Genomic DNA, 6,510 nt, shown 5'->3' on the forward strand with positions numbered 1-6,510 from the left:
GACCATGCTGCCTTGAACTCACAGAGATCCAGCTGCCTTTACCTCCCAAGTGCTGGGATTAAAGGTGTGTGCCACTACAGCCAACTACTCTCTCTCTCTCTCTCTCTCTCTCTCTCTCTCTCTCTCTCTCTCTCTCTCTCTCTCTCTCTCTCTCTCTCTCAAAGGATTTTATCCATTTTTCTCTCCCAAACCTACATACATTTTTAAACACATTGTAAACTGTTTAGAATTTTCTTTTCTTTTTTTTTTATATATATATATCTGAATCCATCTTTACTGTATATCTTTCTTTTTCTGGCCACATGCGAATTTTTTTTAACCGATTAAGTCAATTAATTAAAACAATTGACTTAGGCATCTGCAATGGTGACTTCAACCTCCACACCGGGCTCAATACTGATGGACGTAATCTGTTTAACAATCTCGGAGGGGCTGTGCAAGTCAATGAGGCGCTTGTGGATTCTCATTTGGAAACAATCCCACGTCTTGGAGCCTTTACCACAAGGTCTTTTTCTTGTAGTGATCATCAGGGTCTTGGTGGGCATGCGCATGGGCCCCTTCACCTTCAGGTTCTTCTCCTTGGCGCCTCTGATCAGGTCGGCACACAGGCACACACTTTCTCCAGCGACTTCACGTTGCAGCTGGTGAGCGTGATTCGGATGCTGAGGATCGCCACCTTGGGCTCCAAGGGCGTCTTTGAAAGCCATGGTTGCAGTGCGGGTTTCCTGACCGACTTGTTCCTCATCGGGGAGCAAATAGCGGTGAGTCAGGACGGGAGCAGGCTGAGCAGAGCTCCAAGGCACACACCACCACGCCTCCCACATGCGTCTTTAATTTGCTAAATGATATGGCTAAACCACGGTTTTAATGTCTAGATCATCCCATTCCTTAGCTTTCCGAGAGTCTAACTTCATGGCAGAGGAACTGGTGAACATCATTTTTGTTGCCACAGCTCTATGAAGTTTCAAGCTCCCTGCTACTACCATGAAGCATGTTGTTGGCTATTCATAAACACCATTTAAGTATTTGATGGTGGAGCCTCTCAACATAGTTGCAAGATCCCAAGCATCAGGCATCCTCCACTTCCACAGTTAGAAGTCCCATAAGAACACAAGTCTATGCAGTCTATCTAACATATATTCAAAAGACTTAGCTCAGACCCATGAAGGATCCCTGATTATTGTTTCGGTCTCTGAGTCCCTATGAACCCAGGTTAGTTGATTCTGTTGGTTTTCTTGTACTGTTCTTGGCCCCTGCAACTCATACAATTCTGCTCCTCTACTGCCCCATTCCAGGCGCTCTACCTAATGTCTGGCTGTGGGTCTCTACATCTACTGGATGCAGCCTTGCTGATGACAATGAAGCTAGGCATGATTTATGAGTACAGCGGAATATCAAGAGGAATCATTTCCCTGGCTTTTTTTTTATTACAGTTATGTTTGGTTCTATCCTAGACCTCTAGGCTATACAGTCTCTGTTCCTGACCTGCCAGACAGTTGCAGGCATAGACTTCCTCTCTGGATGTGGGCCTCAAGTTGGACCAGTCTTTTGTTGGCCATTCCCACATATTCTGTGCCACCTTTACCCTAGCACATCTCGAAGGCTGGACAAATTGTAGGTAGAAGGTTTTGTGACTAGAATGGTGTCCCAGACCAAGCACGTGAAGTTTTGTCTGGTTACAGAAGATGGCCAGTTCAGGTTCTGTATCCTCCATTAGTAGGAGTCTTTTCTGAAGTCACCCTTCTAGATTCCAGGGAATTTCCACTGCACAAGATTTTTACATAATCCCCATAATGCCACCAATGCCAGTTGTCTATCTATGTATTTTCTCCCTCCATTCCCCCATCCTTCCAGTTCTCATTCCCAACCCCATTTATATTTATTATATATAATTTAGAAAGTAATTCATGGATTTATAATAAGAACAATACATCTTATGACCTACCTCTTTAATCTGATGACTTTGATCTCTTGCAAGTATTCCTTTAAAAATAAGAAATCTCATAGCAACTTGGCAGATTGAAACTATGGAGCCCTAGCTAGTAAATAGGTACTTTGGCATGACAATTAGGTCCAAGGGGCTACATGAACTAATTGTATTCTTGAACTAATTCAGTGGAGGGAATAGATGATACAGAGGTTTTGCTGTTGATGTTGATGTTTTTGTTTTGTTTGGGTTTTTTTTTTTTTGAGAGGGTTTCTCTATGCAACACTACCAGCTACCCTGGAACTCACTCTGTAGACCAGGATTGGCTTAAGCTCATAGGTCCACCTGCCACTGCTTCCCTGGTAATGGGATTAAAGAATCTGAGACACCACAGCCCAGCTAAGTTATATAAAGTTTTAATAGGACATGTAAGAGTACGTTTTTCAAAGATAAAATTAGATAATTTTTTCATTTAACCTGTAAATGTGTCATTGAACAAAATTACTAGTATTTTCACAGAAAACTTGATTTTATTCATCTCTAATGAATCTTATATGATGAAGGGCTGTAAATTTAAAGTTAACATTTTTGAGAGATCTAAAACTTATTGATGAGATGCACAAATGCAGCTGGGTGACAATTAGAAGGAATTCCAGCTGACTACTCAGATAATTTAAACAGGGATCAGTGACTTTGACTTCTTCACAAATTCTGGATTGCAGAAAGTTTATTTGATTTCAATTGCATAGGAAAGCCAATTTAAGGCATATTTCTTACATTTATTAAAAATATTTTTATTAACTTAGTATGAGTGGGGATATGATGTCTACATTACAGTAAGGGCACATGTGTGCCACTGTACCTGTGTGAAGGTCACAGTACAACTCTAAGGGATTCAGTTTTCTCTATCTCTTACAAAGCCTAGAGATCAAACTTGGACTCTCTGGCTTTCATGGCAAGCATCTTTATACACTCAACCATCATTTGGGTTCTTAATACATATACTATGAAGATTCTGATGGCAAATTTGTATTTCAAAAGACACAACACAAACTAAAACAAAGAAAATGAAACAACAACATCATCAAAAATAAGCAAGTAAATTGACTTCTGAATTGGGTAGTGAAAGATGATTTTAGATTAATTGAGAAAGGCTTTCAACAAGGGCTGAAGGAAATGGAAGCACTTATGTACCAGAAACCTTACTTTGACTTTTCTTTCCATTTTTATAAGATAAAATTATTTACTCATTGTGCATTGTGATATTTAACGTGAAAGCACATTTACTCTGTGTGTTTACAGTTACGCAATCAACAAGACCTATTGCTGAAAACACAGGTGACATGCTTGAAATTTGGAGATTTGAATACTCAACTCAGTGTTTCACCTTTATTTGACATTTACAAACAAATGATTAAATGCTACATGTAATGACTTGAATTCATAATGAGCTCCCGAAGATGCAACTTTGTTTACTATTGTCCCATACTGTTGAGAAAATGGTTGTAAAGAAGAAGGGGAAGCAGGTATTTTAGGAGATATACCTCCATTTAGAGCCCATATCATAAAGAGTGTGAAACTGCATTATAGCAAATAGCCAGTCTCATGTTGAAAACTCGACACTCATTGTCACTACCAGCCAGTAATATATCTAAAGAGATAGGATATGTTGGAGCTAGGAAGGCATTTTATGTTTTCCCTGGCTGAAGAAAGAAAGTACGCATTTATGATAGTGTCCAAAAGTTACTCAGTGTCTACAATATAAATTATTTTGTCTGGAAACTATTTCATTGTCTTCAACAACCATCAGTAGGATTTTAAGTTTTAGTCAAATTGGCAGTTTAGACTATAAGTTTTGATATTTATTAAGTGTTTTTAAAATCAGAGTTAGGAGAAGTTGGACCATTAGTAATAAAATCAGTGTGGTTTTAGTTTTAGATTCATTTATTTGTTTACTAGATAAAAATTCAAATTTGTATGAATGTGAAAACTAGATATTTCCATTACATTTCATTGATGAAGCCCAAGGAGTTGATCTGAGTGTACAAGCTTGATGAATCTTGTACAAACTTAAAAGATATATTTGATTTTATATATTTGTTTAAAATATCCATAGTTGTTCATTAAAACATATACCAGTCATTGAATGAAGGTTTTAAGAGGTCATGTATATTTCCGCTCATTATGCGGATCCATGTAAGTCTCTCTTAGGGTCTTTGTCGCCTCACTTCTCTGGGGTTATAGACTATAAGCTGCTCATCCTTTGTTTTATGCCCAATAATCACTTATGAGTGAGTACGTACTATATTTATCTCAGTGTGTCTTGAGGGAATAGTGATAACACGAGCAAAGGGGTGGAGAACATGATGAGGAAACCCACAGAAAAAGCTGAGCAGACCTTCCTTATGGGAGCTCAGTGACTCCAGACAGACAACAGGAAATCTGCATAAGACTCATCTGGCCCCCCTGAAAGCAGGTAACTGTGAGTGACTTCAGCAGTTTGTGGAGCCCCTGCAGTGGAACCCAGAGCAATTCTTAATGAATGATCTGGCTTTTTGGAGCCCATTTCCGGTGAAGGGAAATCTTGCTCAGCCTAGACACTACAGGGAGAGCCTTGGTCTTATCTCAATGTCATGTGACAGAATTCATTGACTCCCCATGGGTGGTCTTATTCTCTCTGAGGAACAGATAGGGGTGGGATGAAAGAAAGAGGAAAAGGTAGGGGAAGTGGTAGAGGAGGAAGAGGAACTGGGAATATTTTGTGGAGGAACTATGTGCTGTAATTTTAAAAAGTGGCACATGAAAGATGCCATGGGACAGAACTCACATGGAGGAGTTTTATTAGGGAAAAGTGAATGTAAAAAGGTGGAAGGGGAGGGGTAAAACAGGCCCTTAGAGATAGAAGCAGCAGAAGAGAAGAGAAGAGAAAGGCAGAGGCAGTGGGGGCAGATAGGCAGAGAGAGAGACAGAGACAGAGAGAGACAGAGACAGAGAGAGGAACAGGCAGATGAAGAAAGAGAGAAAAAAAGGCAAGGCAAGGCTCACCTGTTATAAGGGAGCATAGTGAATGTGCACAGGAGGTGCTCCTAGTGGCTGCAGCTGAGGACATAGCCTGTCAGAACCCCAAAGGCTGGAGATTATAGATGCCTAAATACCAACATTGCTTTTTATTTACTATAAAAAGTTGAGGAGTTATAAAGGGGTAGCAGGTAAGGCAGGAATGAGGACACTTCCTGCTGACCCAGAGGCATTGTTAGTCTTTGGGGAACCTGAGGAGTCTGGGTTGCTGGCTACATCTGGAGTATCTGGCTGTTTCACTTTACTGTCCAAGCTCTGTGGAACCTTGGATCTGCTTAAACCTGGCAAAATGCTGCTCAAGATGGATCCAAGTTGAACCCCTAGTGATTAAATTACTTGATCCTTTCCCATCACCACAACTTGTTCCATACACCATCCTTATGTCCCATCTAAAATGAAACACAGGCAGTTCATTACTGAAGGCAGTCATTGTAGAATTAGAACCTTTAGGGTGCTGCTGGCTTTCACCACCCAGACATGTTTGGTACCCTTGTGCTTACCAGCTCTGTGGCCAACAGCTGGTAGTCCTGCAACAATAGATAATTGGTGTGATTAGAGGTTTTTAATACGTAATTCAGGATACAGAGAGAAGGAATTGATGAAGCAGGGTGTGATTACTGTAAACAGAAGAACATGGATCAGGCTGTGTGGTGGGGGAAAGGGATCAGGAAGGAAAGCATGTGGTGTTCCCAATCTTCTGAAATTGGAGATGAGGCAGTTAATGTCAGTATCCTCTGAAACTTCAGCGAGAACAGGGCCCTGTTGGAATTGTGTGTGAAAAAGAATTAGCTTGAGATAGAGGGGTAAAGTGCTTGAGGCAAGATAAGTGAAGCTAATGAGGGAGGCCCTCAAGCTTATCAGCTATTGGAGTTACAAGAATTACTTTAAAGGGATCCTGCCATTTAATGGAAAGAAGTATGTAAATATAAAAAGCCAATTAGAAACAAGGAGAAAGAACGGAGACAGCTTAGAATGATAGGGTACAAACTTCCATCTATCAGATTACTGGCAAAAGTTGCAAAGGTCCTATGAAACATCAGGACATAGAGTACCAGTAAGCAGTTACCAGGCAGTTCCCACGAGTGAAGTAGAAATGAGATCCAATAGCTTTTGATCAAGTGTGGGTCAAATGATAAAGGCTGAATCTGTTTAGTGGCTCAACAACCAAAAACTTGGGGGCCAGCACACTGAGGCTGAATGACATGTGAAGATGGATTTTAAAAAGAAATCCAACACTAGTTCAGAATTAAGTATAATAAAAGGTTATTTATTTAGGGGTAGACTCACAGATCACAGTCCTCTGCACTAATGGGTAATAGGAACCAAATCCAGCAGCTGGAATAGGGAAAGCAAGCATGTGCTTTACATCTGCATTTATAGTATGAGACCCCATTCAAGTAGGCTGGTTTCTTAAAGGCTATTGGCTGAAGGAGCTCCCACAGCACCTCCCCCTTTTGTTTAAATTAGAGAGTTCCATATCTAACACAAAACTATAAACACAGATA

General features: G+C 40.4%; 1 pseudogene; it reads right to left on the reverse strand.

The window, feature by feature from the left end:
- Positions 1-350: 350 nt before the first annotated feature.
- On the reverse strand, positions 351-745 carry LOC119826070 (annotated as a pseudogene).
- Positions 746-6,510: the final 5,765 nt, after the last annotated feature.

This window comes from Arvicola amphibius, chromosome 11, assembly GCF_903992535.2.
Source record: "Arvicola amphibius chromosome 11, mArvAmp1.2, whole genome shotgun sequence".
Classification (NCBI taxonomy): Eukaryota; Metazoa; Chordata; class Mammalia; order Rodentia; family Cricetidae; genus Arvicola; species Arvicola amphibius.